General features: G+C 36.7%; 1 non-coding gene across 1 annotated transcript; it reads right to left on the reverse strand.

The window, feature by feature from the left end:
• Positions 1 to 222: 222 nt before the first annotated feature.
• On the reverse strand, positions 223 to 329 carry LOC112497413 (small nucleolar RNA R71). The gene has a single exon (XR_003064209.1). It is a non-coding gene; the product is annotated as a small nucleolar RNA R71 (small nucleolar RNA).
• Positions 330 to 13,050: the final 12,721 nt, after the last annotated feature.

Consider the following 13,050-nt stretch of genomic DNA (forward strand, 5'->3'; position numbering starts at 1 on the left):
AATGAAGATCCTCATCTCTATCTTAAATTGTTCTTAGAAGTAAGTGATGCTTTCAAGATCGCTGGAGCAACACAAGATGCCTTAAGGCTGAGACTCTTTCCTTATTCCTTAAGAGATCGAGCAAGAGCATGGTTAAATTCGTTACCATCTGATTCCATCACTACATGGAATGAATTGGGTGATAAATTCCTAATGAAATATTTCCCACCAACAAAAAATGCAAAGTTGCGGAAGGAGATTACTTCTTTCCACCAACTGGAAGATGAAAGTTTGTACAAGGCTTAAGAAAGATTCAAGGAATTGCTCAGAATGTGTCCTCATCATGGTATTCCTTGTTGCATTCAATTGGAAACTTTCTACAATGGGTTGAATCCAAGTACAAGGTTAATAGTGGATGCTTCAGCAAATGGAGCTCTGTTATCCAAATCTTACACTGAAGCTTATGAAATTCTGGAAAGAATTGCCAATAATAATTACCATTGGCCTTCAGCCAGGCAACCAGCAGCAAGAGGATCAGCAGGGGTACATAACATTGATGCAATTACAGCCTTATCAGCACAAGTAACCTCATTGACTAACATGGTAAAGGCCTTGACATCTGCTCCAGCAACAGTAAAGCAAATTGTTGAACTTTCTTGTGTATACTGTGGTGAAGAGCATGACTTTGATAATTGTCCTGGAAACCCAGCTTCAGTAAACTATGTGGGTAATTTCAATCGACAACCTCAGAATAACCCATAATCAAATACTTACAATCCTAGCTGGAAGCAACACCCAAATTTTGCATGGAGCAGTCATAATCGAAATGCTCCAGCATTAAATGGACAAAATAGAAACACACAACCACCTGATTTTCATCAGCAAAGTCAAGGGCAAAAGCAAATCAGTCAGGATCTAATCATTTCGCTGGAAGCACTGATTAAGGAATATATTGCAAAGAATGAAGCAATTGTGCAGAGTCAAACAGTCTCCTTGAGAAACTTGGAAAACCAAATGGTACAACTAGCCACAGTAATAAGCAGTAGAACTAAAGGAAGCCTACGTAGCAATACAGAAGACCCTAGAAGAGAGAACAAAGAACACTGCAAAGTAATTAATTTGAGGTTTGGAAAGAATATTGATATCCCAGTTGATGTAACAAAAAATGGGAAGGAATTCAATTCAGCACAAAAATTATCTCAAAATGGAAGCATGTTACAACAACCTCCTTTTCAAGATACTGGTTACATAGTCCAAGCTACAGCAACTACAGAGAAAGTTCAACCAGAACATGCTGAAAAAGAAGTTGCAACACCAATAGTCACAACCTGTACCAAACCATACGAACAGAGTTTGATATCTCCTGAAGCTACCCAGCAGTTTAGACATCCACCACCTTTCTCACAAAGGTTCCAGAAGCAAAAACAAGACAAGCAGTTCAGTAAATTTCTGGAAGTGCTAAGCAACTGCACATAAATATACCTTTTGTGGAAGCTTTGGAGCAAATGCCAAATTATGTGAAATTTCTAAAAGATATCTTAGCACGAAAAAGAAGGCTGGGAGAGTTTGAAACTGTTGCTTTAACACAGGAAAACAGTCATATGCTCCAAAGTAAGATTCCTACCAAAGTGAAAGATCCAGGAAGTTTTACAATACCCTGTTCTATAAGAACTAGATATGCTAGCAGAGCACTTTGTGACTTGGGAGCTAGTATTAATTTGATGCCATTATCTGTATTTAAGTAGCTTGGAGTAGGAGAATGCAGACCAACAACAATCACTTTGCAATTAGCTGACAGATCTCATGCATACCCTGAAGGAAAAATAAAGGATGTACTGGTGAAGGTTGACAAATTCATCTTTCTAGTGGATTTCATTGTACTGGACTTTGATGTTGATAAAGAGGTACCCATTATACTTGGAAGACATTTTCTAGCAACTGAAAAGACTCTGATAGATGTATAGAAAGGAGAGCTAACCATGAGAGTGAATGATCAGCAAGTTACATTTAATGTACTAGAGGCTATGAGGAACCCTGATGAAGTAGAAGACTGTAGTTTTCTAAGTGTAGTGGATTTTATTGTAGCAGACAGAATGGACAGATGCTGTAGTAATGAAATTGACAAAGTCACCACCTTTGAGGATGTCAAAGAGGAAGATGTTGCAGCAATTCAGACAGATTGGATGGACAAACAGCAATCTGACAGGCACAACAGATTTATTGAACACCTGAATATTTCAGACAGGGAAGTAAAAACAACTTTGTCATCTATTGAATCACCTCATAGTCTTGAATTAAAACAATTGCCTTCACATTTGAAGTATGCTTATTTGGGTCAAAATAACACACAACCTGTAATCATTTCTTCTACTTTGGATGCAGGTCAAGAACAGAGCCTAGTAGATTTGTTTAGAAAATACAGAAGAGCAATTGGATGGACCATGTCAGATATAAAGGGGATAAACCCATCAATATGCATGCATAAAATCCTGTTAGAAGATTGCTCTAGCAAATCAGTGGAGCACCAGAGAAAGTTGAACCCTATTATGAAAGAAGTGGTGAAGAAGGAAATCATCAAATGATTGGATGCTGGAATCATATACCTAATATTAGACAGTTTATGGGTGAGCCCAGTTCAATGTGTTCCCAAGAAAGGAGGAATAACAATCATAGCTAATGAGAAGAATGAACTTATTCCTACAAGGACAGTGACCAGATGAAGAGTATGTATGGATTACAGGAAGCTCAACAAAGCCACAATGAAAGACCATTTCCCACTTCCATTCATAGATCAGATGTTGGACAGACTTGCTGGAAAATAGCTACAACCAGATTGCTATAGCTCCAGAAGACCAGGAGAAGACTATATTTACCTGTCCTTATGGAACATTTACCTTCAGAAGAATGCCCTTTGGGTTATGCAATGCTCCAGCAACGTTTCAGAGATGCATGATGTCTATATTGTTTGATATGGTAGAGCAGACTTTAGAAGTTTTCATGGATGACTTCTCAGTTTTTGGAGAAACATACAATGATTGCTTACACAACTTGGAGGAAGTTCTTAAAAGATGTGAGATGACCAACTTAATACTCAATTGGGAAAAGTGCCACTTCATGGTGCAAGAAGGAATAGTATTGGGACACAAGGTATCCAAGAATGACATTGAGGTGGACAAAGCCAAGATAAAAGTCATAGATAAACTACCACTTCCAACTTCAGTAAAGGGTATTAGGAGTTTTTTGGGTCATATTGGATTCTACAGAAGATTCATTAAGGATTTTTCCAAAGTAGCTAAACCACTATGCTCATTGCTGGAGCATGACAACTTTTTTCACTTTGGCAAAGATTGCTTTCAAGCATTTGGAGAATTAAAGAAAGCTCTGATCACTACTCTAGTAGTTATATCTCCAGACTGGACTTTACCATTCGAACTAATGTGTGATGCTAGTGATCATTCTGTGGGAGTAGTATTAGGGCAAAGAAATGATAAGGTTTTTCATTCCATATACTACGCAAGCAAAGCTTTCACTCCAATTCAGATCAATTACACCACTATAGAGAAAGAGTTGCTAGCGGTAGTATTTGCTTTTGACAAATTCAGAGCTTACTTGGTGGGTACTAAAGTAACTGTTTACATAGACCATGCAGCTATCAAATACTTAATTTCAAAGAAGGATGCCAAACCACGATTAATCAGATGGATCTTATTGCTTCAAGAATTTGATCTGAAAATTAAAGATAGAAAGGAGACTGAGAATCAAGTGGCAGACCACTTGTCACGGCTGGAAGCAGACACAAGTACATTGACAAGGAAGGGCATCACTGAAACATTTCCTGATGAACAGCTGTTGGCAATACAGCAAGCACATATGTTGCAGGAGTCAGGACCCCCATGGTATGCAGACTTTGCTAACTACTTAGTAAGTGGAATGCTACCACATGAGTTGAAATTTTAGGAGAAAAAGAAATTTCTTCACGATGTTAGGAGTTATCAGTGGGATGATCCACATTTATACAAGTTATGCTCAGACCAAGTAATACGAAGATGTGCTTCCGAAGGAGACAAACACTACATACTAGAGTCATGCCATGCTGCAGCATATGGGGGGCACTTTGGTGGTCATAGAACAGCTGCTAAAGTTCTGCAATCAGGTTATTACTGGCTTACTATTTTTAAAGATGCTTATAAATTTGTTAAATGTTGTGACAGGTGTCAAAGAATAGGGAACATAACTAAAATACATGAAATGCCATTGACCAACATCCTAGAAGTGGAGGTTTTTGATGTCTAGGGAATATATTTTATGGGACCCTTCTTACCATCCTTTGGGAACTTATACATCCTTGTTGCTGTGGATTATGTCTCCAAATGGGTAGAAGCTGTAGCATTACCTACCAATGATGCTAAAACAGTTGTGACTTTTCTTCAGAAAAATATTTTTTCCAGATTTGGAACCCCTAGAGCAATTATTAGTGACGAATGAGCACATTTTTGCAACAAAGTCTTTGCTGCAGCAATGGTAAAATATAGAGTCAGACACAAGGTAGCCGCAACATATCACCCACAATCCAATGGTCAAGCTGAAGTGTCCAACAGAGAAATTAAAAAGATCTTAGAAAAGATGGTGAACCCAACGAGGAAGGATTGGTCTTTACATTTACATGACTCTCTCTGGGCATACAGGACAGCATACAAAACTCCACTCGGCATGTCCTCTTACCGAATTGTTTATGGAAAGGCTTGTCATTTTCCACTAGAGCTAGAGCATAAAGCACACTGGGCACTGAAAAAATTAAATTGGGATATGCATGCTGCAGCAGAGCACATGAAGCTCCAACTTTGTGAGCTTGATGAATTACGGCTACTTTCATATGAGAATGCAAGAATCTATAAAGAGAGGACAAAACACTAGCACGACAAGCATATTCAGCACAGGCAATTCAACCCTGGTCAATCAGTGTTGCTCCACAATACAAGACTAAGATTATTTTCGGGAAAGCTCAAGTCACGATGGTCTGGCCCGTTTAAGCTATTAAAATTTTATCCTCATGGAGCAATGGATCTTCTGGATGAACAAACAGGCCACGAATTCAAAGTTAATGGACACAGGGTTAAGCATTACATACATCCAGCAACAAAATGTTCAAAGGAGGCGTTACTCCTTAAAGAACCCAGCTATTGAACAATAAAAGAAGGTCGGGCTGAAGGACTTTAAATCAAGCGCTCCATGGGAGGCAGCCCATTGAGGGGACAACCACGTTAAACCAATTGTGATCTCCTTTGGTTTTGTTGACAAGCTCTCCCTCCTTACCATTTCATTTAATTTTGTTCTTTCATTCTAGCTATTTAATTTTATCTTTTCAAATTATTGCATTCTTTACTTTTGCTATCATTTGATCTATTTAATTTTAATTTTAAAATTAATTTTAGTTTATGCGAAGTATAAGTGACAATTGAATTCCATATTGACAAGTGAGGTTGTTTGGTGCAGAGTGCAGAGGCGTGCCGCGTGTCAGAAGCTTTATTGTGGAGTATGTACCATTGCTAGAGTACGCGAATGGATGCTGCAGCAGAAAATTTTACCGCTACAGTGAATTAAAAGATGGAGCTTATCACTTACCATTGGAGATAAATCATGACAGATGGCGACATGGATGTGGATGGAAATTGTGAATAAATCTCTGAAATTAATGCCTTAATTTTACTAACCGATATTTTTGGGATATGCACATTAATTTCAAAATATTTTATTCCCTCATTTATCTTTGGTTACCGTAATTATCTTAAATTAAAGTCCACTATAAAAAGGATTCACTATGCTTAGTGCTCTACGACACTATTCCGCATCTCATTCACAAGTACAACTCTCATACTTTTTAAACTCTTCTTCTCGTTCTACTCTCAGGATCATTAAGCCTACATTTGTGACTGCTACAGCAATGCCGAGATATAAGAAACCAGCCAGCCGTCTCAAAGATCCGTCACGTTTCCAGAGTTATCATGCCGAAGAAAAATATGAGGAATTCATAGAACGACGTAAGATTCTGGAAGAAAAAAGGTTTTAATTTCTAGAACAACTCACTGGAATTGTGCAAACACTTCATAATGCTGCAGCAAAGTGAGGATGGTTAGAGTTTTGCAACCACCCTCGAGATCCTGTGCTACCCATAGTCAAAGAATTTTATGCCAATTTGATAAAGCCTTGATCAACACAACATCTAGGTAAGAAACATAGTTGTTCCCTTAGATTCCCGAGTTATAAATGCTTTTTATAATTTACCTGCTGAAATTAATTGTGAATATGCCAAATTGTGTGAGAAATTGACCCCGAAAAAGTAGAATACCATTTTCACAACTCTCACAATAGAAGGGGCATCATGGGCTAATGAGGAAGGGCGTGTAGTTAATAGGATAGATTTGAAGCCCATTGCTAAGGTGTGGGTAAAATTTCTGAAATCTAGGCTTATGCCCACCACTCACACTACTACGGTTTCACAAGAGAGGTTGGTCTTGTTATATATCATTGTTCGAGGGCTTCCCATAGATGTGGGTAGCATTATCGCAAAAGAAATCCGGGATTGTGCAGTCAAGACTCACCGAACTGCTGCCTTGTTATTTCCTTCACTCATCACCAGCATTTGTGTCATTTTTAGTGTTCGTCTTAATGCTAGAGATGACCATGTCAGGAATGATGGTGCCTTTACAGCTCGTACCATTAAGAGAGTTGCTGGTGAGAGTACTGGAACAACCACTGAACCAACTGCTGTAACATGAGTAAGACGAGCTATTGGCTTGGAACAGACCATCCAGGCACTCAACGCGAGTATAACTCAATGTGTGGAAGCTCAGCAGAGGGAAAATAATCAGTTTTGGAGTTATCTACAACACTTGGACAACCAACTACACCAATTTGCTCTGTACATGAAACGCACTCACCGAAACTTCCCTGATTCACTGCTTCAGCAGTGCAATTTTGACACCAACACCACAGATGCTCCAGTAGAAGCCACTGCCACAGATGAACCAGCAGATGAAGCTACAGCTGAACCACAAGCCGAGGTAGAATCAGAAGATGCTGAACCATCTGACCCACCTGAGGAAGAAGGTGACAAGTCTGAGACTGATAGCTCACCCACAGAGGCAGAGTACAATTCGGAGAAAGAACGTGAGGAACCAACCATCCCAACCCAGCCCAAAACAAAAAAAAAGCACATTATTCAAGAAGAGGAGGAGAAAGACCTTGAAGAGGAGACGTCTATTCCAGTCATTACGGGCAAGAGAAAAGACAAGGGTAAAGCAAAAATGGCAACACCTCTAGCCTCTAAAGATGAAATGGAGCAAGTCGATGCTGAGTTGGCTGCTGCAGCAGCTAGAGCTATGCCTACACATGAGCAAGCCAAGTAACTACTTGCAGTCATTGCGGCCATCACAGTTGAGGGCCTGGCAGCTGATGCATCAACTCCAATTCCTTCACAGCAAACTCCTAGCCAGTTTATTCGCACCAGTCCGAGACAATCCAGCAAACACAAAGGCAGTATGTCTAAAGGTAATGCTACAACAACCCCAACCATAACTCCTCTCACCAGCCCCACACCGAAAAAGGCAAAGACATTGCTAGCTACTTCCCCACAAGCTTCACCAAAGGACAAGATGCGCAGTGCATCCAAGAAGCGTTGATAACATCCCGTCATGTGCTGCAGTCCCCACCACAGGGGAGTACTCTTTATTTACTAGTAAATGACTATTAAAAAAAAATTATGTTTGTCAATTTGTGTGGTATTTTCTAAGGTCTTCCATATCCTTGTCAATTTGTATGCATTTGTTATGTATGCTTGTGAGGACACAAGATCTCTCAAGTTTGGGGGGGTTGTTTCCGAATTCATGTGTTTATGTATGTGTCTATGTTTGTGCTGTGTGAAGCTCTGTTATATGTTATTTATGTATGGATTTGAAAACCTAAAGAAGATAAATTGAGTGTTATTCAATATTTATGAGAATGCCCAGTAGAGATAGTTATAGATAGAAGTGAAATTTTGTCCCAACACTTAGACTTTGGTTGAGTTGTATGAGACTGCTAGAGTAGAGCCAGAAGAATAGAAAATATCTCAAAGGGAGAAGCAAGTTGATTGACTGTGATATTTATAAAATAAAACTCTGCTCCAATGGCTAAAGTTGCTGAGTAACCAGATCTGAGTATGTACCCCATATGCAGAATTGTGTAAAAGGTGGCGAGAGTTATGAGCAATGTTGTAGCAAATGACGATATATATATATATATATATATATATATATATAAGTCCTCTGTCTAAGGCATTAAGTAGCCAGGTCTGTTCATGAGCCCCATGTTCAGCCTTGAGTAAAAGATACCTCTAGATAATATTATACCACAGATATTGCTGCAACAACTCTGATCTGGGCATGGTTTGAGTAATTGGGTGTCATCATTACAAGTGATTGACATTCACATGAAAGATAAATGTTACAGTGAGGAGGTTGAGTATTTCCCAATTTATCAATGTTAAAACAATCACAGTTTGAGTATGTAAAATTTATACTACCCCATTTATGAATGAAGTATATCACTACTGAAAGTTATAAAATCCTTTGGTAATGTTACAACATATCTGGAATTCAATCAAAGGAAGCACACACACACTATGAATAGAAAGAAGCTTAAGTCTAGAACTGGTTTACTATGGGCATTTTGTATGATTGGGATTGTGATCTGAAGGTGGAAGAATCCTTGCAAATTTGATAAAAGAGCTAAAGTTGTGTGCATGTTTGTTTGCGAGAAATATTAGTATGTGTCATTACTTGAGGGCAAGCAATGATTTAAGTTTGGGGGTGTGATAACTCTAGGAAATAAGAGTTATTACATCAATTATAGACTTGAATCAAGATCATTTAGAGAACAAATAAGGTTTTTTTATTACATTTTGATTACATTTTGCATAAACATTCATTTTAGTTGCGTCTTAATAAGTTTTGTTTGAATTGAAGTATTTTGTGCTAAAAACAGGTGCATAATTGTAGGTTCTCAGAAAGTCTTAATTCATGAGGGGGTGTTCAAACAGTAGATAAGCAAGAGGAGGAAAGAAGATGGCCACAAAAGAAGAAAAGCACAATTGGGAATAATGCAGTGCTGTTGAGGATGTTAGAGCAACATGTGCTGTAGCAATCTGAGAGCAATGCGGGAAAAAACTTAGGCGCGGGTCGGTGCATGTTTCCTAATTTAACGCATGCACGCTAATGGGCTTTTGTTTACCCTAATTTGCAATATAAAAAGGAGGCATGCACCACATAGAGAGGCGGCGAAGGACTTATCATTAGAATAATTAAAAGGAATGAAGAAAAAGACTAGAATTGAAGGCAACATTGGAGAATCGATTAGAATTACTTGGGAATTGTCTTTCACCGTGCTCACTTATATTTATCTTCTTCCTTTAATTGTTTTGATGTATTCAGAGATTAATATATTTATGTTTATTTTTCTCTTTCAGAATATGAACTAAATTTACTTATAGTTGAGTGACAAATAATCCAATGGGTTCTTGACTGTTCTTATATGTTGTTATGCTATTGCTGTAGCATTTTACTCTAGCAGTTCTTTTATGAATATAACTGTTATTTCGGTTGACCACTCATTTAATAGTTTCAGTTAAGATAGAGCAGCAAAAGGGCATGTCTTAGCGGATATTACTAGAGTACTACTTGATCTTAAGTTGAATTTCCTCGATTAAGTTATCTTGAATCCCATAAGGGCAATACTTGAAGTCAGGATTTGTGACACACTAGACATAGGTGTTCACCTTGTAGGGTGGAGAGATTAAAAGTTATAATGTCGTACCATAAGTATATTAGCAACTGGTCATTGTTAATAGATTTACAGGTATGAGACTTCCAACATGCGATAGCTGCGGATGCAGATTTATTCTGTCCAGTGCTGTAGCACTTATTGTAACAACTGGTGCTAAATTGATAGACAACAGTCACCCCATTAGGAGAGTTTGATCATTCAACTACTATAATCTCAATTGAATCTTAGACACATTTAATCTAGTATTTCATTACAGTATTATTTTATTTAAATCTCTTGCAGTCATTAATTATGATAGGAATTGCTTAACAATTATTTGTTTCGGTCTTAAGTTGATTTTGCACTATTGTGATTGCTTTAGCATTTCAAGTAACATCAATCCCTGTGGAGACGATCTTAAATACTTATCACTTTGTTACTTGTTGTGTATACTTGCACATTGGCATTGGTAATAATTGCTTATACAAATTAACCAACAGTAACACCTATGGTAGAAGAAGAACAATTCGAGGAACCCTAGCACATGGATAGGCCAGTCCGATCTAGAGCCTACAAGCTACTTCACATGGACAAAATGATATCGAAGCACTCGTGGAATGTTGCCATGTTGAGGAAATACTGCTAGCAAAGGCATAGCATTTTACCTCCTTTTATTTATTTCATTTGTTTTTTTTAATTCTTCAGTGTTTGTAATATGTGGTCGGCAATGGGGGTACCCAAGGTACCTTGTTATCAACTTCTTATTTTGATGATGATATACAACAAACTCTTCATCTTGTCTGATTTTGCTACAAGCTTGGTGGCCATTATTGTCAACTTCTTATTTTCATGATGGGAAGTATAATTCTCTTCTTCATCTTGCTACGTAATCTACTCTCTTACAATAACTTTGTACTCAAAGCCAAATGGTTCCCACCACCTGAAGTAGTCGCATCTCGATTTCTCATATTTATATTCAAGCCTCCTAGGATTTGCAGTAGATTCAGAAACTTTAATTGTTGCTTGTTCACCACATGATTTGTTTCTTAACTTCATGACCTTGCCATTCACTTGCAATTTCTCTTCCTCAACTTTATTAAAAAAGTTATTGGAGCTTCCTCTTGAGGATGGCATTGTTACTGGTTTGTTAGAGCTTTCCAAGAAATGGTTGGATTTTAAATACCTTGGAGTTGGTAGTGTGTGTACTGGGGTCTTACAATCATGAGACAATGATGTGACAAAATTTTGAATAGCATGGCACGATTACACATGGGCCCAAAAATTTTGAAATTTGATTTTTATGGCGTTATCGTAATTTGCATATGATGTGATGACTTGTAATTTGATTAACTAACATGTCTAATTCAGGGAAATTATCAATTTATTTAGACTCATTAAGTATTTTCTACAAGTTTATTTTTTAATTTATTCTTCACTGTTTACATATTAATATTTAATCGTTAGTTTTTTTTTCATTTTCAATGATTAGTCATGCATCAACTTTTTTTATTGAGTCTCACAATGTCGTTACAAGAATATTTTATTAGGATAATTGCACTTTCATACTTTCATGAGTTAACGACGGTCAATTGTTAAAGATAACAAGCTTTGGGGTAACTTAATATTTTCAAGAGTAAGGGGATAGTTTGAAAATTATTACTTCACAAGGGGGAAGCCCAAAATTAACCCACTATTAATTTTTGCTTCATTTAATTTAATTTTTTTTTTGTATATCATAACTTCTCAGATTACTGTATAACAAGATTGCCTATAAGTTTGAAGAATTTCACATAAATTAGACGTGTGTGGCTATGGCATCATTTCATTTTCTAATATTGCCTAAAAGTTTGAAGAATTTCACATAAATTAGATATGGGTGATTATGGTATCCTTTCATTTTCTAAAGAATTAATTTTCAGTGTCATTTTGTATTTTTGGCTAGCTAGAATGACAGTGACCAGATTGAAAAATATGTTATCTGGACGACGACTGACCAAGTCAAAGTGATGCAGATTAGGAATCGATGCAGATTAGTAATCTATATTATATTAGGATTAGTTTCCTTATTATTTTTAATTTCCTTTTCAATTTAGAATTTTATTTCCTTTGCAATTTAGAGTTTTTTTTTTCTTTTACTTCATCATTTAGGATAATTACTATTAATATAAATAGCTCCCTCTTGTATTCAATTTCAATAATATTTTTAATTTTCAAATTTTTGTGTGAGCATTTGATTTAGTTAATTCTCGGTATTCTGCAGAATCAACAAGTCTTAACATTTAAATATACGGTAGCCTTTTGGATCAACATAAATTTAACTTGTTCTTTATTTCAGTATTTATCTAAAATCAACGAAATATTTCGAATATTAAACTTCCGCTCCATCATAAAATCTTTAATTTGGGAATGACAATCTTCACGCAGGTGATTATGGTATCCTTTCATTTTCTAACGAATTAATTTTCAGTGTCATTTTGTATTTTTGGCTAGCTGGAATGACAGTGACCAGACTGAAAAATATGTTGTCTGGACGACGACGACTGACTAAGTCAAAGTCTTTAATTTGGGAATATTCAAGACAATTGAAGGAAAGAAAAACACAGTGGCGGCGTCTTCTTCCTCGAAAATGCTGCTGCTTTCGATTGGTTTCTCTCTGGTTCCACACTGCGGCTATTGTTTCTCACGGCTGCCGCCTCTTTGCTCTCGGGTTCTGTTGCTTCTCAATTATGCGGCTCTTAACTATTCTTTTTATAATAATGCTCGGCATCTGAATCCTTAAGTGAAAAGGATTAAAACAAAGTTGCCACATTTAATTAGCCAATGTAATATTCCTATTTTTAACTCATTATAATGCTTTGCACGTGCCATCCTTTACTTTTATTAAGCCCATTATTTTAATTTACATTATGGCTATTTGCTTCTTATGAGCTTCACGTACATGCTTAATTGATTTATTTCCAAAATTCAATGGTCTTGTTTTGATTTATTCTCTAAACTCCAATTGGTTTCTTTTTATTCTCATAAAATATAACTACGATAACAAAATTAAAAAAAAAGATAAAATTATTATAATAAAATAATAAAAGACGTATATTTAAATTAACAAAGCACTAAAACAATATACATTAAATTAGCACCTTAGTATATAAACAATGTCAACAGAACTTGAGATATCTCAACCCTCATCCCTTGTATCAAAGATTCTAAGTGAACTGATCCTGCTCATCTTTGTAGGAGTGATCGAAATTGTTTGTTGGTATATTGTTTTATAAT

This window comes from Citrus sinensis, chromosome 2 (assembly GCF_022201045.2).
Source record: "Citrus sinensis cultivar Valencia sweet orange chromosome 2, DVS_A1.0, whole genome shotgun sequence".
Classification (NCBI taxonomy): Eukaryota; Viridiplantae; Streptophyta; class Magnoliopsida; order Sapindales; family Rutaceae; genus Citrus; species Citrus sinensis.